This window comes from Equus quagga, chromosome 6 (assembly GCF_021613505.1).
Source record: "Equus quagga isolate Etosha38 chromosome 6, UCLA_HA_Equagga_1.0, whole genome shotgun sequence".
NCBI lineage: Eukaryota > Metazoa > Chordata > Mammalia > Perissodactyla > Equidae > Equus > Equus quagga.
The window spans coordinates 37,513,785-37,540,655 of record NC_060272.1 but is presented as its reverse complement, the minus strand read 5'-3'; the positions used below and the strand labels follow the sequence as shown (position 1 = coordinate 37,540,655).

At 34.4% G+C, this 26,871-nt stretch overlaps 1 long non-coding RNA gene across 1 annotated transcript; it reads left to right on the top strand.

The window, feature by feature from the left end:
- On the top strand, positions 1–26,631 carry LOC124240587 (uncharacterized). The gene is made up of 4 exons (XR_006888948.1): positions 1–98; positions 400–513; positions 9,568–9,672; positions 26,498–26,631. It is a non-coding gene; the product is annotated as an uncharacterized LOC124240587 (long non-coding RNA).
- Positions 26,632–26,871: the final 240 nt, after the last annotated feature.

Here is a 26,871-nt window from a genome sequence, read left to right as displayed (position 1 = left end):
TCACTTTCTTAAGTTTAGGTAAAGCTAGTGGTTGATTTGAACTAAATAGAATTCACTCAGTACTTTAGAACGCGTGCTACAGTGAAGAATGGCTTCAGGTAAGTTAAATAAGCTTACCGTGTTTAACAAGGTTAAGTTAGGCTATAGAAAAAGAAAAACCCTTTGGTAAAAAATGTATTCATATTTCTAACTTTACTTCAAGCTTTTGGAAAAAATAAGTAATTAATTGGTTGAAGATGTAATAGAGAGATCTTACCTTTAGCCCAAGGTATAAATCACTTACAGCATCCAATACAATGGTGCGCTCAATGAAATCCTTAAATAAACATTCTCACCATCTGGGCTATGGGGTAAATATTCCTCATTAAAACATTTCTCCTTTCCTTTGGATTATTACAGATCGGGTCTTTATTACTATCATCTAAATGGACAACCACATGCTGCATGATTGGAAGACATCATATTTATTTCTGCTCAGTTGTTGAAGGATACAATTTTTAAAAACAAAATAAGGTAAATTACTTTTCAAGGAATATCCTTGAAACAACTAATTCACAGGCTAGAATCATTCAATAAGTTTTGACTCCCTTCATGTTATGGCAAATTTTAAAATAATAACCTGGATTAACTTTATTCGGTGTTAATCCACATACGTAATTGCCATCAAATTATCTAGTTTGTAGGTATTACGTTATGGAGAAACACGGCATTTTCATTATTTGATTTTCCAATGAATATTTTCCTTAACTAATGATAAATCACGTAAGCCATGTTTACCAATTATTATATCCTGAAAATGTCCCTGTGTATTAAAGACATGGTTGCCCTGAACCCCACAATCTAAAAAGTCCCAGAGGAGACATTTGAAATGGCTCAAACAATACAATAGTTTGAAATTGATCTGGGAATCTCATTTCCCTCTCTGTACCAAAGCTCAACTGTGTTTGCTATAAATATTATGATACTTTTCTGCACGTATTAGCATCTCTCAGTGCTTTAACTAAAACATAACTTGCCTAATACTACAAATTAATTTTACAGGCATTGTACTTTTAACCCGTCTATTCTAAAATTTATTTTTATAGTGGGAGCAACGGAAGAATCACAATGTGTTATGATATTTAAACTATTAATCTTTTTATATACTTAAATTTAAAAAGAAAAATTAATTATATTAGAGCTTCATCATTAAAAGCAACTAAATTAAGGGAATGATGTGTTGAAATATTAACAGATTGTTTTCTTTTGAGTCCCAGGCTAAAGATTTATGTATCCATTTCGAATAAGCCCCTCCTCCAATGTAGAAATACCACATTCTCTAATCATTTCTTTTTGGGTCTATTTTGTAGTCAGATATGTTTTTATATTATAGTATATGACGTTTTTGTAAATCGTAAAAAGAAGCAAAAGACATACTTTGCTTAAAGGGTTCACTTGCTAATTGCTTATGTGAAATTGACTGAATGGACTTTGTTGTCCTGCAGGCTTCATATCTCTGACCCATCATGTAGCCTTTTGTGATGTTTTGACAAGTTACTTATATTCTTTGAACTTCAACTATTTCTTCAGTAAAATGAGGGTAGACTTGCATCATAGAATTGTTTTGAAGATTAAGCGGTAAAATATTTTAAAGTGCTTGGCAAAGTAAGACCTCTAAATAATACTTGCTAGTCCTTTTATTTTACCCTTCAAAATTAACAGCTAAATGGAATTTGATTTTTTTATTAATATTAAATAGGAGTTAATTATTTAGAAAACAGCTTATATTTTTTTATAATGTGGGAGGGCTGTTTGTATTTTTTCTCAAGCTTACCGTAAAAGAGAAAATATTATGCTAGAATGTAGAGTTGCAAGACACATGGCCTAATGCCTGTGAAGCTGTGGCTAATGTTAATAACTTTCAAGCAGCTATGTTAATAGCTATGAAAAAGAATGGCAAGGGTTGGAAGATAGGAGAGTGGTTTGGGAGAGTATTTGGTTCCTTGAAACCAAAGAGTGAGAAGGTCTGTATTGGTCTCCTGTGTACCCTCCTGGGAATGCTCTTGGAACCCTGATGCCTATGACTGAGCTGGGAGACATAATAGAAGTCCCCATATCCAAGGGCACTCTTCCACTAGAGCCACCTGCTCGGAATAGATCCTAGAAACCTAGCTACGGTGCATGGGCAGTACATCAAACATAAACTGAAAAACTTATTTTCAGAACACTTCCAACAATCTGTTGAGATTGGTTTAAGGGGGTCAAAGTCTTCCTTCCATCTCAAATCCCACAACATAACAGAAAACATATTTTAAAGAAGAGTAAATCCACACTGACTCTGAAAAACTAGTGTATTTTCAGTGGTCCATAAGTACTGAAGAATTACGAAGGTTAGAAAATACGTGGGTACAACTATAGAGAGAAACAAAACTGGAGGATACTTGAGCCCTAAACCCAGGCAGGCTGAAATATGACAGAGGTAGAAACAGTAGAGGCGAACCAGGCGGTGAGTCAGTCAGTGGTGTCACTGGCTTTTGGGAATGATAACTCAGGAGATGCATTTGGACCAGCCAGGTGGACCAGACTCTCCTTTTCTCCCTGATTGTTCTAAGCATTAGTAATAGTGATATTTCTAGTCAAACTATAGCAGTGAATCTAGTGCTTGGGGAAAATTGGTGGGATCATGCCTTGGCTAGGTACCCTCTACTCCCCAAAAAAGATATTCTACATGTCTACATTAGAGGCGATTGGCCAATCCTCAAAATTTCAAGAAAATCAATTAACAACAATAATAGTTAACAAATGTCAAAAATTTATATGACAGACGCTATGCTAGATACTTTATATGCAGTATCTGATTTAATCTCTACAATAATTGATAATATCGGTGGTTCTACTTTATTTTATTTTAATTGGTGAGAAGTTTTCTTCTTGAAAGACCGAATAATAACCTTCAGGTCATACAGCTAAGAAATGAGAGAACTAACTTGCATTTGATCCTAAATAATCTGACCCCAGAGTGTGTGTTCTTAGCAGCCATGCTTGATGGATTATCAGAACTTTGGATCATCTCAGAATTATTCTGAAAGACAAAGGGATGGAGAGCCCGATAGACCATTTACTGTAACATTTGCCTCATAAGAGTTCCAAAAGAACACTTACCATATGATCCAGCAATCATGCTCCTTGGTATTTACCCAAAGCAGATGAAAACTTATGTCCACATAAAAACACGCACACAGATCTTAATAGCAGCTTCATTTATCATTGCTAAAACTTGGAAGCAACCAAGATGCCCTTCAGGAGGTGAATGGATTAATAAACTGTGGTACATCCAGACAATGGAGTATGATTCAGTGCTAAAAATAAATGAGTTATCAAACCACAAAATGACATGGAGGAAGCTTAAATGTGTATTACTAAGTGAAAGAAGCCATTCTGAAAAATCTACATTCTATATGATTCCAATTATATGACCTTCTGGAAAAGGCAAAATTATGGAGATATTGAAAAGATCAATGTTTTCCAGGGGTTGGGGTGAGTGAGGGGAGGAACGAGTAGGTGAAGCACAGGGGATTGTTAAGGCAGTGAAAATACTCTGTATGATACTATAATTATAGATATATGTTGTGATACATTTGTGCAAACACCCAGAATGTACAACACTACAAGAGAACCCTAAGGTAAACCAAACTATGGACTTTTGATGGTTATTTTGTGTCAATGTGGGTTCATCAACTGTACAAATGTACCACTCTCGTGGAGGATGTTGATAATGGGAGAAGCTATACATGTGTGGGAGCAAGGACTATATGGAAATCTCTTTACCTTCCGCTCAATTTTAATATGGACCTAAAACTACTTTAAAAATAACAATATTTTTTTAAAAAATAAATAAAAACTTCCAAAAGAGGATAAAAGACAAAGTAGGAATAATCAAGGAAATAACAGAATAAAGTAATTAAGAGCTGAAAACATGTCTTCAGATTGAAGGATACACTAAATACTGTACAGAATTAACGGAAAAGGCACACAGCTAGACAAATCATGACATTTCAGCATCACATGGATGAGAGAACATCCTAAAAGCTTGGAGGACCAAAAAGGCTGTTTTTCTAAAATTCAGGATTCTAAAAAGGCATTAACAAATTTGTAAGGAACCGTAATTTTAAACCTGTGTCATTAATTACTTAAACCGTCATTTATATGTGAAACAGCAAAAACAACAAAATAAAGATATTTCAGATGAAAAAATACTCAAGGATAATCCTCCATATAAATATTCTGTTCAAATATTGTCATAATTCTGTCACTAACTCTCTAGATGATCTTAAGGCGTGTGGCATTTGAGAAAGGATCTGGGTAGAAGGTCTGGACAGGAGGTTAATAGAAAAGGTCTTCCCTCCTTCATAAGAAAGGTATAGATACTCATTATTTATAGATTGATAAAAAATAATTGTGTGTTAAATGATTGAAGATAATGAGATGAAGTCTATAAATAGGATATATCCCCTAAACCACTAGAAAAAAAAATGAAGGGAAGAAAGAAAGTGATGAAAATGCAAAGCCCTAAAAGAAAATATAAAGAATAAATAGTACAGCATGTTAATAAGCCCAAATTTAGCAGTGATCCTAACAAACAAGATTGGGTCACCACCTGTACTAAAAGGCATAGATTATCCAACATGATTTAAAGAAAATCTATGATAAAATGAAAATCTACATATGAGAAGCTAAAAGAAAGCAAAATTACACACATCTCAACATTTTAATATAATTGATTTGAAAATACATATATCAAGAAATATTTACAAATAGAAAGCAATTTTATCACTAGTAACATCAGACAAATTAGGATTCAAGTCAAAATTGGATGGATTGGGCTTTTTTATTTTGCTAAAATTTATAGTTCAATATGTATTTTGAAATATAAAAGAGAACAGAAAGTGAGACAAGGCCAAATGACAAATGCAGAACATAAATAGTGAAAAATATGACAAATTTTCATGTGCAATTGACATATAAAAAAACAAATTCTAAAGTAAAACTAAGTAGAGATATTAAAACATCAATAACAAAATTGTGTTGTACTAATATATCCATTGAATATTTAATGTAGCAAAAGAGAATGCATTCATTCAAGATACATGAAATTGTCACGAAAATTGACCTTTGAGTTCAAAAGAAAGGCTCGATAAAATAATTTTAAAAGCATATTTTATGGGCTATACATCAGATTACAATGTAAGAAAATTAGACAATAGTAAAAGATAACACTTCTGTACTCCCCAATCCACTCATATTGACAATATTGTTTTTTAAGGAATCATTACATAATTACTGATTAATGATGAAATAAAAATGAAAATTATTAAATATTTTAAGTGCATTATATTAACAGTGTTTCCTATGGGGAAAAAAAAAACTTGTATGATATAGCCAAAGTATTGTTTGTAATATAAGATGTAAATGTAATGTATTAGTTTAAAATTAACTTGTACTGAACGTAAAGGACTCCACTTACAGTTCCTCAAAACTTAGAATAACAAGAAGCAAAAACAGTTTAAAAAAATAGAGACAAAAACAAAAAACAATGGAACAGAAAATAATAAGGAAACAGGTTCCACAAATATAATCCAAAGCTGGTTCTTTGAAGAAGATCAATAAAATAGCCAAACTTTTGCAAACCTGAATACGGGAGAATTGTGACGAGAAAAAGACAACATTAAAATTAGAAGAGATGTGTAAAAGAGGAGGTTAAAACTTTAAGATAATACATTTTCATGCTGAAAATATTGGAATATCCAAATAAAAATTACTAGGTAAGAATAATTGAAAGAGAGCTCATCAGGAATACAGAATTAATCCAATGACATGCCACTGGCAGATAAACAAATGAGCACTACTTTAAGCAAATATTCTTTAAATATTTATTCAAATATCATTATCAGGGAAGTGAACAATTATTGAAAACTAATCACACACTAGGCACTATTCTAAGAACCTTGTATGGATAATCTAATTTAATCCTCACAAAAAAACCCATGGGGCATGGAAAATTTATCTACATCACATTGCTAGGGTGAGTGCCCAAGCCAAGATTCAAACCTAAGCTGTTTGGCTCCAAAGCCCACACTTAGCCTCCATGCTGCTCTGCCTTCTGATAATAAAAGCATACACCTGCTTCCTTAGGTGTGTGACTCATATGTGAGAATCTCATCACTCTTTTCTTTAGGTCTGACCAACAGCAAACTTCACCATCATCAGAGCATAAGTGAGCTATTTAAATTTTACTAAATGCTTTCTAAGTATGATGGAACAAGGGGTTTATGATGTGGAGTACACAGCATTTTCTTAGAGAAATCTCTAGGTCCCTCCTCTGGGATTATAGTTCCAAGGTCTCTTGACTCTCTTTTCCTCTGTAGCCCTTCATTTTCCTAGGAAGTTCCTGATATCCTCTTATTGGATCCCTAAATTTTTTACTTGAATTTCTCTCTATGTGTAGCAAAGAGCTTTGCGGTTTTCTCAACATTTATCTCAGTACATAAATATCCCAATCTACTCTTTAATAATGTCTTAACGCATGACAAAGTCCATCATGCCAAGGATAAAAGGGTTGTTTGCTATCAGAACAACAACTACCTCTTCTTATGAGGGTCCACACTTTGAAGGCACTGTGGGTTTGAGATACAAATTATTAAAAAATTTATCATATGCACTGATTGGTGTATTGTATAAAAAATTTAAATTAGATCAGTTGTACAAGAAGTCACTTTTGGAAAATAGAGATAATACCACCATATCTATATTTATTTTAGTTGTGTTGTATCACTCCCTAGAGCTTACACCCCACCTGGAAATCTCTCCTACGTGACTTTGAATCCTTCTCTGTCTCTTGTCACTTTGGCTTATCAAGATGACGAGTAAAATAAGGACTTACAAAAGAAGATGACTATAAATCTTCAGCTATGCATATTGGTAAAATAAAAGATTCTTATTAAAACAAGCTATTTTCCATAACCAAGAGGCAGTATAACATAAAAGTAAAAAGTACAAAATCTAGGTGCAGGCTACTTGGTGTGAATCTTGGCTCAGCCACTCATTGTCTATGTGAGCAGAGGGAAGTTTCATAGCCCATCAGAGCTCCAGGTTTCTCCCCTATAAAGGGATAACAGTAGCCCTACTTCAGAGGAATCTTGAGATTAAGTGAGATAATATGTAATAGCACTTAAGCATTAAAAAAAAAAAAAGAGGAGGGGCAGCCCTGTGGCTAAGTGGTTAAGTTCGTGCACTCTGCTTCCGTGGCCCAGGGTTCGGATCCTGAGCTGGGACATGGCACCGCTCATCAGGCCTCTGTTGAGGCGGCGTCCCATATGCCATAATTTGAAGGACCGCAACTAAAAAAATACACAACTAAATACTGGGGGAATTTGGGGAGAAAAAGCAGGAAAAAAAAAGAGGGAGCTAAAATTATTTTTCTGCTTTTGAATCCTGCTGATATGTATTCATATGCATGAAGTACAGCTTTTTATTGTCTTGTCGAATTTTTTTTCTGTAATCCTAAATTTATGGTGCTTGAAGAAATTTCTTTTTCCTATGCACTTGATTCTTGGGTTATTCCATCCATTTTGAGGGTTTCCATGATAATTTGTCTGCAGATACCTCCCAAATTGAGGTGCCTCAGCCCTGCCCAGATCTTCAGCCCGAATCCAAGAGAATCTCCACTATCTTAATCCAATGCACATGGGTCCACCATCCTCACCCTAAACTAAATGTACAAAACCATTTATCTTTTCTCTTTTTCCCTCAGAGTTACCTCTGCTCTCTCAACTATAACAGCTCAAACTTTCTTAGTTAATTAATGCCTCTCTCCCATCTATAAAATATACTTAGCAACTTTTAAAATCCCATAGATTCTATCTCCCCTAACATTCCTCACGTTTGTCTGCTGGTTAATATCCTCTTGCCTAAACTCTTACAATAGTGTTCTACACTGATTTGTTCCCTCCAGTCTCTTTCTTTTCCGTGTTATAGCCTACCTAAGAAATTATGACTTATCTTGATAAACTATGACTTCATTCTTCCTCTCAAGGAGCTATAGTGGATATCACCTACCTAGTGAATGACAAGCAAACTCCTCAGCCTCAATTTATCTTGTTCTACTTCTACAGCACTTGATCACTACAACATTACTCCATCACTGCTCCCCTGTGGAAACCCCATAACTCCAGCACTTGCAGTTCCTTGAACAAATCTTTAGCTTTTCAACTTCCAGGTTCTAGATTATTCTCAACTTTCTAAATAGAATGCCCTCTTCCACATTCTAAAGAATGTACTGCCACTTTCGTGAACTACTTGTGATCAAATTAGGTTTCTTTCTTTTTTTCAACTCTTGTGGCATTTTGTTTGCAACAATAATGGCAAGAATCCCCAAAATATTGTCTGAGGCTTCATAGTGTTTCACGGGCTTCAAAGAGGAATTTGAATCCTGAATCTATTTTGGAAAATTTCTAAACCTTTTTGAGTCTGTACCTTTGTTTGTACTGTGGGGAAAATACAAACTTACTTCCTATAAAATAACACAAAAACTATAAAATGCAGAAAATAGGATCTGACGTATAATAAGTTCTCAATAAATATTAATTTTCTTAAAAATAGCAACTGGTAATGAAAATTATTCTCAATTTTTTAATATACTCCTATAAAATTATAACTCTCTTGAGCACAAGGACTCTGATTTTGATATTCCTATATATCTCTCATCTTTGTAGTCTCTGTGCAGGTCTTTACAGAGTTGGCATTTAAGAAAATTTATTAAATTAAATTCCTTTGTTTAATAATCATCATAATAATTAATGTTATAAATTTAGACGATTCCTTAAACATGTCTGGTTTTTTCACTAGAAGTTTATTGAACATAATTCCATCTCTGATTTTTACCAATATTAATGACATGAGAGGATAGGAATGCCTGACCTGTACGTTCTGAGGTTAACATTGTACATGAGAACTCCTGTTGATGGAAAAGTGCATGATTTTTCTCAAAAACAATTCCAGGAAATATACTGCTATATAGATTGGGTTATATCCATCCAGAATAGCTTTGAATGTCTGCTATATCCATTGCTTTGTCCAAATTTAGATTATGAGTAATAGAGTCATACAAAGTTTACTAACAGGAAAAAGTAATTGTTTAGACAATGTTCCTCCTCATTGTATCAAAATATTTCATACATAGTTACCAAGTGGAGATGGAATAAAGAAAGGTTAATTTAGAAAGCATCCTTCAAAATGCTAAAATGCACAAGAAAAAATTTTCAAGAGAACTTTAATTTACTATTAAAAATCTTTTATGTGGTATACCTTGCTTCATTCTACTTTTCTAGTGTCTAATTTATGTGGTGCTATGTATTTTTGTACTAAAAATTATAAAGATATTTCAAAGAAATATTAGGAGTTTACATGAATATGAAGTAAGTGCATAAAGGGTCAGGTTGGGTAAATATTTTATTAAATGGCAGAACCACTTAATGTCTTTTATCACTGTATGTTTCTTCTATGAAGTTACAGAGTTGTTTTTAATTCTAGAAAACAAACTTTGAGAATCAGAATTGGAGAAACATATTATCCACGTCAACTCAGCAGTGAAATGATTAGTAATTGATTGCGTGTTCTGCACATTGTCCCTGCAAAGTGAGTATAAAGTATGTTAAATGTATATCAAGTCTAAAGTATGTGAATTCTATATTAGATTTTCCCATAAATTTCTTCTCTGTTTTCCAAATATTTCAAATTCCCCTTTCCTCACTGAAGCCAGGAAATATACTTGGCAAACTATATGACAAAAATGTAGACCACAACATAGCATGATGAATAAATCATTAATAATTAAATATTAAGAATTAGTAAAAGAGTTACAATGATGATGAAGATGGAATAAGCTCATTACAGACCCTTTCTCCATGATTGCAATGAAAACTCTGGACAGAATACAAAGAATGACCATATTTACTCTGGACAGTACATAATAGCAGATGAATTGGGAAGGAAGTCAACCTTGAGGAAGAAAAGAAAGGCCATGACTTTTCTAGTTTTTTCTCTACCTCCTTTATCTCCTGGCTTTTACTTCAGAGTGCAAGTAGAGGTGGACAATAAAAATTAGGAGGGAAGTTCTGGTTTTCAAGGCAGAAGACAGGATACAAGGACATCTGTTAGCTGGAAAGTGGATTGGGAAAAGGATCTCCTGTTTTTTCTTTTATATTTCACCTCCGCCTGGAGGAAGCCCCAGTCATGAAGCTGCTCTGCTCCCATGGCAGGGTATCTCAAACCTCAGGCGAAAACCATCCCTCCGTCTGGAAGAATTGAGAAGGACCTCAAACATCCAAAGAGTATGGGGGAGATCACCATTATTTTGTCTCTCTTTTCTGTCTCAGCTTTGCTTGAGAATAGCCACAGTATTGCAAAATAGCTCACCAGCTCAAAAGGTTAACCCATGAGAAAAACTCAGGCTTACAAGTCAGAAGACTGGGAAAGGGACCCCAGGGAACCACAGAGTGGCTGGGAAATTGGGGACGTGAGAGATGGAGAAGGGATACCCAAATACTGCACTTGAATTGACAAACACCCAGCCTCATTCCAATCTGAGCACTAATGGAACAGACACCAACAAGCATGATTAAAGCTTTGAGAACAGAATTATTGTTTACACCAAGACCTAAGTCCTAGACAAAACCCTGGGTGAACAGGCACAAGGAAACTCAAACAGCAGAGTACAGACTTTGAAACCGGAACTGACTTTGGAAGAACTGCCTACAGAAGGCAAATCAAAACTTTTGATCTGAACCTAACCAGGCCAATTGCCTGCTAAAACAAACAGGAAAAAAGAAAATGTACAGTAAATCTTCAAAGAATTTTAACAGGACTCAGAGTTTTACAACATAGTATTCAAAGTGTTCAGGACACAATCCAAAATCACTTGACATTGAAAGAACTGGGAGAATCTGGCCAACATTAGAGAAAAACAATAATAAAAACGCCAATCCCAAGATGACTCAGATGTTGAAATTATCAGGCAAAGAGTCACAGCAGTTTATCACCATGTTCCACAAGCTAAAGTTGATCACTCTCAAAATTAATAGAAAGATAGAAATTTTCAGCAGAGAAATAGAAACTATATTGTATAATCAGGTGCCAAATGGAAATGTTAGAACTGAAAAATACAAAAATCAGATAAAGGTTTCACTGCGTGGGCTCAATAGTAGACTTGGGAATGAAATAGGAAAGACTCTGTGAACTTCAAAAGAGATCAGTAGAAATTTTCCAATCTTAATGATAGAAGGAAAGAAATTGAACAAAAATAAACAGAGCTCAGGCACGCATGGGACAATATCAGAAGGTCTAATAGTCATTTCATTATTCCAGAAAAAGAAGCCAAAGTTATTGGTGCAGAATGAGAAAATATTTGAAGAAATAATGGCCTGTAAACTGTCTCCCAAAATTTTAGCAGTGTTTGATCCTTCTCTTCATTTTAGGTAAAAGTCTGTCTGTCACCCAAAGTCCAGTCTTCTCTTTAGTAATGGAACTCAAATATGATATCTGGCTAAAATGAAGACATCCTTACTCAGCTTCATTTGCACTAGATGTAGCTATGTGACTTTGGGTTGGCCCAAAGGGTATAAGTAGACCTGGTTTGAATAACTTCTAGGTGATGTTCTTGAAATGAAATGGCATGTGTCTCCTTCATTTTTTCTCTTGCTCTCTGCCTGAAAAGTGAAACTCTTAGATCTCATATTGAATGCTTATCGATATGAGGATGAAGACAACGTCCTGGGGGTGGGAGGATGGAGAAGAGCCAAAAGATAAAAGAAGAATTGACCTCAACAACATGGACTGCTAATCCGAGGACTGTTACATGACACAGAAAAAAGTGATTTAAATTATTATCATTCAGTTAGGAATTTGTTATAGGAGCTGTACATCTATGCTAATGTAGGATATTAGCTCAATTACAATTCAGACATTTCCTCTGCACACCATTAAAAACAGCCCCTTCCACACAAAAACAGACAAACAGATCAATGAACAGAATTGAAAGCCCCAAAATAAAACCACACATCTATGGACAGTCAATCTTCAACAAAGGAGCTGAGAATATACAACAGAGAAAGGAAAATCTCTTCAATGAATGGTGTTGGGAAAACTGGACAGCCACATGCAAAAGAATGAAGGTAGACCATTATCTTGCATCATACACAAAATTTAATTTGAAATGCATTAAAGATTTGAATGTAAGACCTGAAACCATAAAACTCCTAGAAGAAAATATAGGCAGTACACTCTTTGGCATTGGTCTTAGCAACATCTTTTCAAATACCATGTCTACTCAGGCAAGGGAAACAAAAGAAAAAGTTAGCAAATGGATTTACATCAGACTAAAAACTTCTGCAAAGCAAGGGAAACCATGAACGAAATGAAAATACAGCCCAACAACTGGGATAAGCTATTTGCAAATCATTTATCCGACAAGGAGTTGATCTCCAAAATATATAAAGAACTGATACAACTCAACAAAACATAAAACAAAGAACCTGGTCAAAAAAACGGCAGAGGACATGAACCGATGTTTTTCCAAAGAAGATATACAGATGACCAACAGACACATGAAACGACGTTCAACAACACTAGCTATTAGGGAAATGCAAATCAAAACAACAATGAGATATCGCCTTATACTGGTCAGAATGGCTGTGATCACCAAGACAAAAAACGAAATGTTGGAGAGGATGTGGAGAAAGTGAATGCTCATTCACTGCTGGTGGGAGTGCAAACTGGTGCAGCCACTATGGAAAACAGTATGGAGATTTCTCAAAAAATTAAAAATAGAAATACCATATGATCCAGCCATCCCACTACTGGGTATTTATCCAAAGAACTTGAAATCAATGACCCAAAGAGACTTATGCACACCTAGGTTCATTGCAGCATTGTTTACAATAGCCAAGATGTGGAAGCAACCCTTCTACAAATGAATGGATAAAGAAGATGTGGGGTGTGTGTATGTGTGTGTGTGTGTATACACATACATACACAATGGAATACTACTCAGCCATAAAAAGACAAAATCATCCCATTTGGAACAACATGGAAGGACCTTGAGGGTGTGACATTAAGCAAAATAAGCCAGACAAAAAAGATAAATACTGTATGATTTAATTCATGTGGAAGATAATAAATATATGGATAAAGAGAACAGACTAGTTGTTACCAGAGATGAAGGGGTTTGCAGGGTTGACGAAAGGGACAAAGGGGCACATATGTGTGGTGGTGGATAAAAATTAGACTACTGGGTGTGAGCACAATGAAGTGTATTCAGAAATTGATAAATAATAATGTGCACCTGAAATTATACAATGTTATAAACCATTATGATCTCAATGAAATTACTGAAAAAAACAATAGCCCCTTCTAGCTATTTTCTATCACATGATTTTACTTTGTTTTCTTCATAGTACCTGTCACCATCTCAATTATCTTTTTAATGTATTTATCTGTAGATTATTTTTTCTATATAGTATTTGGATTTTCCAAAGCATTTATTTATGTTTCTTTTACTAACCTTAAAATATTGAATACTAGTGAATCAGTATTAATTTAAGGTTTGTCTTCCATGGAATTTATTTCTGGCTTGCTGTAATATCAAATCTATAGAGATCATGGAGAATATCTGAAATTAAATATTGTTTAGTTATATTATTAATTAATAACTTAATTACCTTAATACCTTTTAAAATTTAAAATACAATGCTTAATTTAAATGTTGAAATTTGTTTAAAATAAACACATGAGCTAAAAAATAAAAAGAAACAATATTTAAAGCCAAGAAGAGTGGGCTAAGTATTTGCATTTGCCATTTCTACAAAGCATAATGGACAACAGCTCATATTTTATTTAGTTCTCTAACAGATGGAAGAAAACCAGTGTCACTAAGTGAGAGGTGGGAGACGTTCCAAAATTAACAACAGAAAATATAAGCAGTTTTTTCCATATCTTTCTCAAACTTAAAAAAGAAAACCTGTATTTTATGAAACAGTAAGTTATTAAAAGGAGTATAGCCTGCTGTAAATTAACAATTTGGAGAGTCATTGTACATGTTTAAAACAGATGGAACTACTGGTTCTTTGTAGTTTATTTCAATATTGGTTTCTATCTACATGTTAAATTTTATTTTAAATTAAAAATTCAACTAGGATGGTGATTTTAACTGTGTTTGTTATTACCAATGCTTTCTTATCCGCTATATTTTTTGTCTGTTTCTTTTTTCAGAGGTAAATATCCATTGGTGTGCCAGAGTTATAAGCTTTACATGAATAAATTATTGCTAACTCTAAACCCACTCTTTAATGTACTACTCACAAAAATGTAGAGGAATCTAAGTCTATGAGAGCGATCATATTTTATAGATAACCTTGAATCCTTCCTCATGTATAAAATTATTCTTTAAAACCTGGGTATGTTAATTGCTAGAAGTAGCAAAATAATATGAGTCACTTCAAATAGAAGTGTACCACTAATACACTGGGATGCCAATTTAGCGCTTCTAAAGTAACTGTGTATTTCTCAATGAGTACGCTTTATGAGATAATTCTTATGGGTGGGAGTAGGAAGCTGGCAGTGAAAAATAGATAGTTTTCCCTATTATGACTACATTTGGCTGCATGAAATGTAACACGAGACCATGTTGGACCAACAAATAGTATTAGCTGTTCCTTATGTGACAAGAAGTCCAGAGGTTGGGTCCAAAATGCCTAATTAACTGAATTCTGTCAAACAAGTTCATACTTCCATCTTTCTGCTTCATTTCTCTTAGCCTGTGATATTTATTCTCATGTTTGTTTCCTCAAAGTGTAGCTTAAGCCATTGTAAAAATATGACTGTCCAGTATTCCAAACATCATAACAGTATTTTAAGCCAGAAGAAAAAGGAAAGCATGCAAGATCAGAAGGAGGCAAAAAATTTTCTAGAAATATATCGAAGAACCAGTTCTGTCTTTAAGGAAAGTTGGGAAACATAATTATTTGGCTGGTTAAATTTCTGAGGTTTTATTTTTAATGAAGAAAATGGGAAAGGAAAATTGCATATTATTTAGGCAACTGTATCATGACTATATTTTTCCAACTATCTTTGCCCTGCAGAAAATAAGCCTGTGAGAAGTCAGGTAATTTGGGGAACACACTCAGCCACTTACACAAGTCCTCTTACTCTAAAACATAATATTGAAAGTTAAAAGCATCCATTCCAGTGCCTCATTATTCTCCCAAGTTTCACTGAATATGTAAAGATACTTTCCATAATGTTCAGGATACTCAGTGCATGATCAAGAAATTTCCAACATTAAACATAAGATTGCACTACCAGACACGAGGACCTATTTTAAAGCTACAGAAATTAAGACAGTTTGGTTCTCTACCAGGATAAAGAAATGGACCAGTATAAAAGAATAAACAGTGTAGAAATAGTTCCACACATTTATGGTTACTTGACTTAACTCAGATGTGAAAATGTAATATTATGAGAAATAATGGACTGTTCAATAAATGGAACTCTGTTGATTGGACGTCCATACTGAAAAAAAGATAAATCTTGACCTCACATCACACATAAAATCAATTCTGTGTGGTTTGTAGATTTGAACAGAAAAGGTAATACAGTAAAGCAATTTAAAAAATAGTATTATCTCCATGTCCTTGGGTTTAAAAAATGATTTCTTAAATAATATGCAAAAAGTGCTAATCATAAAGAAACAAAAAGTTGACAAAATTAACTTCACTAGTATTAAGAACGTTTGTTCATCAAAGACACAGTTAGCATAATAAAAAAGCAAGCTTCAGAGAGAGAGAAATATCTGTATTATACATATCTGACAAAACACTTATGTCAGATATATAAATTAATCATACAAATCAAAAAGAAAAAAGAGGCATAATAAATTCAATGAAGTTGCAAGATATAAAATCAACGTACAAAAACCTGTTGCATTTCTGTACGTTAACAAAAAACTATCAGAAAAAGAAATTAAGAAAACAATCCCATTTATTATAGCATCAAAAAGAATAAAATAGGAATAAATTTAACCAAGGACGTAAAAGATCTTTAAATTAAAAACTGTAAGACATTGACGAAAGAAACTGAAGGACACAAATGAGTGCACAGATACCTGGGTTCACAGATTAGGAGATTTAGTATTGTTAAAAGTCTATACTACCCAAAACAAACTACAGATTCAGTGAAATCCTAATCAAAATGCTAATGGATTTTTTTCACTACAGTAGAAGAAACAACTTCAAGATTTGTATAGAACCACAAAAGACCCAAAATAGTGAAAGTAATTCTGAGAAAAAAACAAATCCAAAGGCATTATTCTTCTTGATTTCGAACTATAGTACCAAGCTATAGTAATCCAAACAGTATGGTACTGGCATAAAAACAGACACATGGACCAACAGAGCAGAATAGAGAGTCCCAAAATAAACCCACATATATGTCGCCAACTAATGTACAACAAGAGTGTCAAGAAAACACAGTAGGGAAAGGATAGTCTCTTCCATAAGTGGTACCCGGAAAACTGTACATCCAAAGGAAAAGAATGAAATTGGACTTTTATCTTACAGCATACAAATATCACTCATAATGGACGAAAGATTCAAACATAAGACCTGAAACAGTAACACTCCTGGAAGAAAACATAGAGAAGAATCCCTTTGACATTGGCTTTGGCAATGAGTTTTTGCCTATAACCAGAAAAACTTAGGCAACATAAAGCGAAAATAAACAAGTGGGACTACATCAAACTAAAAAGCTTCTGCACAGCAAAAGAAACCATCAACAAAATGAAAAGGCAATCTGTGGAATGGGAGAAAATATTTGCAAACCATATATCTGATACAGGGTTGATATCTAAAATATATAACAAACACATACAACTCAATAGCAAAAAAAAAAATAACCCAATTTAAAAATGAGCAAAGGAATGAAATAAACACTTTGCCAAAGAAGACATACAAATGGCCAACACTTATATGAAAAAGTGCTCAGTATCACTAATCAGGGAAATGCAAATCCAAACCAAATGAGATATCACCTCACACCTGTTAGGATGGTTATTATCAAAGACAAGAGATAGCAAATACTGGCAAAGATGTAGGGAAAAGGAATGATTGTACACTATATATTTATATATGTATATTCCACTATAAATATATAATTCTATATATATAATAATATCCATATATATTGGCTGAATATTATTCAACCAAAGAAAAAAGTGAACGGAATCCTGAAATTTGCAACAACGTGGATGAATCTGGAGGACATGAAGCTGATGAAGTAAGCCAGACAGAGGATGACAAACACTATATGATCTCTTTTATATGTGGAATCTAAAAAAATCAAACTCATAGAACCAGAGAGTACAATGGTGGTTACCAGTGGCTGGGGGGGTGGGGGGTAGAGGAAATAGGGAGATTTGTTCCAAGGGTACAAACTTTCAATTATACGATGAATAAGTTCTGGGAATCTAATGTACTTCAGGGTGATTACGGTTCCTGATAATGTATTGTATACTTGAAATTTAAGTAGAGTGGAGTAGATCTTAGGTGTACTCACCACACACACACAAGGTAACAATGTGAGGTGGTGGATGTGTTAATTAACTTGATTGTGGTATTTATTTCACAACGCATGTGTATATCAAACTATCACATCGTGAATCTTAAGTATATATAATTTTTATTAGTGAGGTATATATTTATTTCTCAATATGCTGGAGAAAAAGAGAAAGAGAGGCATCACAATAGAAAGTGGGCAAAGGGCTTGAATACATACTTTAAGAAGAGTTTATCTAAATGGTTATTAAATGAATAAAAATGTACTTGATTTTTTTGTCATAGGGGAAATGAAAATTGCACACAAAATGAAATATCACTACACAATACTAGAATAGCTAAATTGAAAAAGACTGAAACTATACCAAGTATTCATAGACTGTGTACCAAATATAACTCCCATACATTGCCAATAGGTGCTTCAAAAACCACTTTGAAAACTGCTTGCAAGGAGGTGTAAAAGCTGAGCAGCTGCTTACCTTATAACCCAGCAATTTCACTCTTAGGGATAGAGCCAACAGAAATGCGTGCATATGTTCAGTAAGAGAAACGTACAGAATGTTCACAGCAGCTCTCTTTGTAATAGCCAGAAACTGGAAACAATCCAAATGTCCTTTAGCAGTTGGATGGATAAAATGTAATATTTTCACACAATTGAATACTACACAACATGGAGATTAAATAAATTTTTGCTAAAAAATCAAATAGACAACATCACAAAGAGCCAAATCAAGCATATATACTGAAACCTCCCATTTACAGAAGTTCAAAATCAGGCAAGACTAACCTATGGTATTAAAATTCAGGATAGTGGTTAACATTTGAGAGATATTGTCTAGGAGGGGGCATGAGAGAGACTTCTGGGGTGCTAGTAATCTTCCATTTCTGGATCCAGGTACTGGATACAGGAGCAAACTCATGGTTTGTGCAAACTCAACAAACTGAAAACTTACAGTTTGTGCACTTTTCTGTAGGTACGTTATACTTTAATAAAAACCTTAAAAATCTAGATGTACAATTGGTAAATACTGTCTCATTAAAATAAATCTAATAATTCATAAGTTTGTAAAATAAGAAAGAGATTTCTCAGCACACTCCTCACACTTTAACACTTCATGCCTCAAAAGCAATCATTTTAACAGCATGGTGTAGAAGAGACCATTATCTTCATACATGTTAGTGTATGTGGAGATCTCTGTATTGGAGATATTTTTATATCAATACTTACAAATCTACCTTATTTAGTTTAGCACCCACATAATTTCCCCAGTAGGATCACAACAATTACCCATTTCCGCTTACAGATATTTAATTTGCTTCCTACTCTGCTATTTTACACAACGAGTCAGACGTATTTTTATGTGTATATATGTGTGTATATGCAGGTATTTTTGTCAAAAGATTTTGTAGATTTGGAATTGCTAATCTAATGGATGAGCACATTTTACATGTTGAAATATGCTATCAAATTTTTCCCTAAGTGTATAAAATACCTATACTTTATAGTATTAGATAAAATTTCATTGTATCTTTTTGACTATAGAAAATTATCACATTAATGTGATAAAAATTAAAGTACTGCTTGTTTATCCTTATAGAACTAACCCATTTATGGATAGAAAAGTTTCTTAATCTAGGAAAATAAAATTAACTTCATTTAAAGACGCCAAAGAAGAATGTTTGACTCATAAAACTTTTAATCTTTTATGCATTATGTCAGGTTGGTAGCCAAGAATTCTCAGAATAAAATATGGTATTCTTTTTTTCTTTTTTTTGGAGGAAGATTAGCCCTGAGCTAACATCTGTTGCCAATCCTCCTCTTTTTGCTGAGGAAGACTGTCCCTGAGCTAACATCCGTGCTCATCTTCCTCTACTTTATATGTGAGATGCTTACCCCAGCATGGCTTGACAAGTGGTGCATGGGTCCACACCCCGGATCCAAACTGGCGAACCCTGGGCCGCTGAAGCAGAATGTGCAAACTTAACCACTGGGCCGGACCCCTGGTAGTGTTGAGGAATGAATTTAGTAAGAATGAAAGTATGAAAATTAATAAAAATTACTGCAAGATGTTGATTTCCATGAGTGTCAGTCCAACAACTGATATAACCAACATTGTTCCATGAGATAGAAGTTCTCATATTCTCTTGAAGCAAGCCTTCCAGATTCCAGTCTTTCTCACAAATACTTTCCATTTTCTTAGAACCTGACCCAAAGGATTCAATCTACAGTTAGAAGTGTTTTGTAAAAAGGTTCTGTCCAATAGGGATTGTGGAGATTAATGGGACCATCATCTCTCAAATGGAGTTACCCTGGAGAAAAAGAGAGTTAACCAGCTGGTATAATAGGAACAGAAACCAAGACATATGGAGACAGACAAAGGAAGAGAAAGTAGCTGAGTCTCTATGATGATGGAGGACTAAAGACGGAACCAAAGGACATTGGCTTCTAAAAGAAGCGCTGCTACTTTCCCAGTTTAGTCATTGGAGTTGCTGATAGAGTCTTAATATAACAGAGGTTGTGAATAACGTTCTAGGCAACATTGTGCTTGTTTGAGATGCCTGTCTTTTTTACCTCTGCATATTACAAAACCCCATTTATTAAGGCTGTAAAGCAATATAGTGGCTGAGTTCAGTAATACATGAAGATTTCATGGTAAAATATACTCTTTTGGTGAGTAAAGAGTTTCTGAAACAACTGAAAAGTAATCATGGTGATGAGAGTGTTACCCCTAGGAAGAATAATTGGAAAGTGATTTTAACCAAAAAATGTAACCCACTTAAGTTAAATTATACTCCGTGATGAAGGGGACAACAGAAGGCAGACAATCTGTATGACATCTGTAAAATGGAACCCAATGATAGTCTCTCTAATACATCCAGGAAACAGATCTTTTTGAACATATACAAAAGATATCAGCTTGCAGACACCCTAGTTTGAAGAAAAGAACAAATGTGGTGGTTATGTACATTATATATTGAAAAGGCAAGAAACTGTCAATCAATGTTAGATAACTCCAAACTATTCTAGTTGATGTAGCTTTAATATATATTTTAATAGCTAGAGAATTAGTTGTATGTCAAAATTTTGCAAATTCTTCTCTGTTTTTACACATACGTTTTGAATTGATTGCTTATATTTCAAGAGATGCTATTAGATTTATAACTAATATTGTATTAGAGATATTGATAGCATCACAATATTGAGTATGTATTTCCACAAATAAGATATGGCTTTTCTTTTATCAAATTCATCTGGATTGAAGTCCCTCAGTATCATTTTTAAGTTTTCTTTAAATAGTACTTACAAATTTCTTCTTCTTTTTTTTTTTTTGAGAAGGTATACATATGTCTTTCCTCCTGTGAGTAGAAACTCTTCTTCATTTTTACTTTTTAACTGATTTTTGGTTTGTATACGACTGCTTTTTAACTAGCCACCATATCTACTTCCCTTTCTGTTTCCATATTTTCAGATGGCTATCTTTAGTTAGAAGTATAAAATATCATTATCAAAAGAATATTGCCTGCCCCTTTAAAATTTTTATATATCTCATTACTCTTTGTGTACTAATTGCATTCATTCATACTTCCAAAATAATTTTAAATGACAGTGATTACACTGGGCCTCTTTGTCATGGTCTTGACTTCAGATGGAAGATTTCAATGACTGTTGCTATGAGATTTTTTTTATGGTATAGAGGCAACTATCTAGTCTACTTTTAAGATTCACTGTATAATCACATTTTGATTTTAAATTTTGTCAATTATCTTAGCATCTATAGAAATTATTTTTTTCCTTTGTCATATTGACATGCTGAATTGTATGTTAGTAGATTTTATAATTTTGAACTACGTTTCTGTTCCTGGTAAAAATCTCATTCATTCATGTTAACATTCTTTGGAGTTTATTCACACAAACCTTTTAGAAAGATTCTTGCTTATATATTTATAATTGAGATGGGCCTATTTTCTGTTGCGATTGCTAGCTGTGGATGTCCAGAGTAATGCTATGCTTGTAAAAAGTAGATAATTCTTTCTTCCTTTACTCTCTGTACTCTTAAAATTTTCTAATAGTATAAGGTTCTATTCTTTAAAGTTTCTACAAAACTGGTTCTAGTTCACTTTTGGAGTTAACTACTTTAAAACTTATCCATTTCTTTTTGAGTTATGAATTTGCTCAGTTTTTTAATCTCTTTTGAACCAAATTTAAAATTTGTATTTTTCAAAATAAATCATGTATTTCGCAGAGGTCTTTATATTTACTTGCCTAAACTAAAATATTTTCTTAAATCTAGTAACAACTATTTCATTTATTATTTTGTATATTTGTCAAAAAACTACTAAATGCCATCTGAATTTTTTGACTATTAGTTGTTTCTTTTGTTTTTCTAAAATGATAGATTTATTAATATCTTATTAGAGAACATAGAGTTTTCATTAGACCTATAATAATTAGAAGGAGCCATTTCATTCAATGTACTCATATTACAACGAAGAAACCCCAAAAGCTGAATGGATAAGTGATTTATTAAGAATTATATAACTGCTTATGTTATATCCTTCAACGCTTGTCCAGAGTTTTCCTCTACAGTGCAAACACAGTAAGACCTGTCTGTCACAGGATTTACGTCTTAGAAAAATTTATTGGATTCCTACCTTAGCACTTTATAACTTTATGACCATGGGCAAATTGCTGAACTTCTCTGTCCTTCATCTATTTTCATCTTTAAAACAAGGTGATAATTTACTGGCTGCCTTGTAGTTTCACTTGCTAGCAATGTTTGGTAAATAATCTATTAAAAATTTTTTTTTCCGGACAAATGATGGACCACAAACCTGTGCTTAAGAACTTCTGTGTATGTTTTATAACTTTATTTTATATGTTTAAACTTTACTCTCCTTGAGTTGGCTTTTATAGCAAAGTCCTCATTTGGATTTAAAGAAAATTTTATACTAAATTTTTCGTATCTAATCCTAAATATCAAGTGTAAGATATATAGATGTATATTACATTTGTGTTACTTCAAGTATTTTAATTGACTTCTTTATTATTGAAATCAGGCCTATCAATTGAGATTGTTTGTCAAGTATCTTCTGCGAATATTCAGTTTTTCTTTTTGCTTTAAAGGTTCTGTTTAAAAATAATAATAATTCTCCAGTCTTTTCCTGGTATCCTTTCCTTTGGACAAACACTTTATCTTTGTTCCAGTCCAGTGTTGATTACATCAACAAGCCTGTTTGGTTTACTTTCCATCTTAATATGACTAATGGACCACTGTTTATATATTTTTCTGTTGCTTTTACTAACTATTCTGCTTGCCAATGTGCTCTGTTTGAAGTATACATATCCTCCATCTGCTGTAACATTTTGTACCCGTGTCCCAGCTGTACTAATTCTATTAATTGCATACTATTTATTGAATTTCATTACCCAGAGTGAGTCTTAGGTGTTAGAGAAACCTGAACTACGTATGAACAAAATTCTTCTGGTTTCAATATTTTGTTCTTAGAATTCATTCATAAAATAAAAACACTTGTGCTTTTAGTTTTCTTTAAATTGTGGCCCTTAAATAAGTCTACTAAAGTATTTGATCCATTCATCTTGCCAGAAATAGGCTTTTTTGTGAGAAAAGTAAACTATCCTTTTACTCCCTTTGAAAACAGTGCATTGATGATGATTTTGCAGTGGATTGTATAGATTCTGGCAAAACCATAGTCCAGAATCTATAGAGAAGAGCATTTGTTCACTCACTGTCTGCCTCTTAATAGATCTAATAACATTGGATATATCATTAAACCTCTGTGAGTCTCAATTTTCTACTTTGTAAAATTTTAAATTGGCATTTTAAAAATCTTTCACATAGGGTGGCTTAAATAATTCTAAATTTAAACAACCAACATGCAACAAAGTTTTTGCACAGTGCCTGAAATTTATTTCTCCTTTTATTGAATAAAGAAATTAGACTAGATGGCATTCGGTCCCTCTTATAGTCCTTTCTGGTTCTGGCGTACATTCACATTTTATTTTATTTTATTTTATTCTTAAAGATTGGCACCTGAACTAACAACTGTTGCCAATCTTATTTTCGTTTGTTCTCCTTTTTCTCCCTAAATCCCCTCAGTATATAGTTGCGTATTTGAGTGGCAGATCCCTCTGGTTGTGGCACATGGGACGCCACCTCAGCATGGCCTGATAAGCAGCGCCATGTCCACGCCCAGGATCTGAACTGGCAAAACCCTGGGCCGCCAAATCAGAGAGCACGAATGTAACCACTTGGCTACAGGGCCAGCCCCTCACATTTTATAATATGGATATATTTATATTTTTCCTCTAAAAACTGTCTCTCTTGCCTCCCAAACAACTGGTTCCCAGAGCTCCTTCTTTGAAGCCATTTCCAGCATTTAGTCACAAGTCCTTAGAGTATAATTAATATTAAGGGTAAAATTTGATCAAAACAGACAGAATCTATGATAGCTCTGATTCAGTGATAAAAAGTTGAATCATCTCTTCATCTACCACAAATGATTATTCTCTTAGAATATAAAGCTTTGGCCTTTGAAGCTAGATCTGAGTTTGAATCTTGCATCTACCTATTATTTTAGCAATCTTGGACAAATCACTTGAACTCTCTGAAGTTTTCTGTTTTTTAGTAAGAAAGATTGGCCCTGAGCTAATATCCATTGCCAAGCTTCTCTTTTTGCTCGAGGAAGATTGTCCCTGAGCTAACATCTCTGACAATCTTCCTCTATTTTTGTATGTGGGACACTTCCACAATACGACTTGCTGAACAGTGTGTAGGTCCACACCTGGGATCCAAACCTGCAAACCCTGGGCCACCAAAGCAGAGCACACAAACTTAACCACTACTTCACTGGACCAGCCCCTCTAAAAGGCTTTTATCTTCTCTAAAAAGAAAATAATACAATATGTCTTTTCCTACCTTCCACATTTCTGTGAGAATCAAATATAATAATGTTCTTCATTTTATAGATTAAAAATGCCAAGAAAGGAGGCCAACACAGTGACATAGTGGTTAAGTTTGTGTGCTCTGCTTTGGTTGCCTGGGGTTCACCATTTCAGATCCCAGGCGCGGACCTACACACTGCTTGGTAAGCCATGCTGTGGCAGGCGTCCCACATATAAAGTAGAGGAAGATGGGCACAGATGTTAGCTCAGGGCCAATCTTCCTCAGCAAAAAGAGGAGGATTGGAAGCAGATGTTAGCTTAAGGTTAATCTTCCTCAAAAAAAAAATGACAAGAAAATATTAGTTATATTTATTTTTATGGCATTGTGAGTTGACTGTCAATTACCCTAAAAGCAGAAGAGCCTAGTCATGAAGACTATCCCTCTCTGATGAGGATGATTGAAGAGAAAAATAACCTGGAACCCTGGGCCACATTATGTATATTCCAGTGTATTCAGGCCCCACAGCTCGACATCAAGTACCCTGTTTTAAGCTCTTGAGACATGTTCCCATGCAGGTGTCCAGCCAGACTCTGGAGAACCCCTATTCTAAGAGTATAAAAATTTGTCAACAGTTAAATTTTAAAGGGTGGTTAGTGTTTAGTCTGATGCATTCAGGCAACTCAAGCCACTAAGACTTGCCGGGAAATTGTTGGAAGGAATGTTTTGGGAGCTACCAGTCCATCAAATTAAAGACAGCAAAACCTCACATAATTTATCTATAGAAACCTCTTATGGTACCCTCCCTCAACTCCTCCCCTGCCATTTCCCTTGCTCAACTCTACATTGAGCGGGAAACAAGCTCAATCAGAACAGAAGCCAGCACAAGCCTAAGCCACAGACATCACGGCAGCCTCAGACATTCACAATAGAAGAAGATATTACAAACATCATGGAGCTTCAGCATAGGGGCTGGTGCCAACTACCAACACATGCCTTTTACAGTCCTGGGGGTTAAACCCAAGAACAGAAGTTTACCTCATCTAACTCAAGCAAGATCTCAATTTATTGAAAATACAATCTGGGGCTCACAAAATTAGCAAAAGACTGGACAACAAGGTCTAGAACATGAGCAGGAAGAAGGAAGACTGGAAACAGGAACCATAGCAAAGTGCACTTAAATTCTACTGGTTGCAATAAATATGGCATCTCCCCATCCTCATGTTCTTGTGCCACTCATTAAAGATTCAAATTCAGAGGGGAGAGAGTTTGATAGACTGAGCCTAAATCACCCAAGTAACCCCTGATGGGCCAGGAGAGGGATAATCAGTATATGACTCCTCCAGCTTTCAGACTGAGAGTGGTACTGTCTCCTACCAGCGCTATGCACAGTCAGAGATTGCCTAGAATGGAGACTGATTTACTAATAAAAGGATCCGAGAATGAGAAATTCCACTACACTAATCAAAACCATGGTCTCTCTTTGTTCAATTCAAGCATGCTTATTCTAGGCAAAGGTTCTTAAGCATTTTCTTAAAATCATGATCAATAAATCAACAAACCCAATAGAGCCCATGCTATAAAACATGGCTATGCAGGAGTGTATTTTGCTAGTACCATGGACAGGGAGATATGTAACCAGCTAGGCAACCACCGAAGGTGGTGTTCAGTCCCGTCTATAGGACACTATGGGCGTTCTTATCAGCACTTAGCTGCAGGCATCTAAGAGATTTGAGTTAGCTGTTGAGTGAAATTTTGCCTATTTATAGGTTCCTGCCAGAAACCAAAATACTACTTGATGATTATTCACTTAAGAGCTGTGACAGACACTGTTATCTATTTACCCAAAAGCAATTCACAGCCCAACCTCTCTTCTTGGCTGCTAGATCTTACCTTTTCATTTAGAAACTAAAAGTGTCAAATGCTCATTTTCTCTGCCTTCTTCCTTTCTTCTAGAGGATGGACAAATGATTCAATAGTTGCCGATGAAATTTCACTGAAAGTGACCTGGATGGCTTCTTGGGAAGATTTTCCTTCTAATAAAAAAAAAGGTGTTCAAGAGAAAAAAAATCTTCCCTCTAATTCCGTTTTGATATTGTAATCTGAGGCTATGCTGTGTAGACTTGCTGTGGATATTCAAGTACCTTAAAAAGAAAGAGAATTTAATCTCAGAGAAGCCAACTCAGACCTATGACAGCGTTGAAACCATCGCTCTCTAGAATGCTTGTTATGTGAGGGAAACTGTCCAGTCTTTAAGCCATCTTAGACAAGTTTTCTGGCACCTGCAATCAAAAGCACATAATGAAAGATACTTACCAACAGACGAGTAA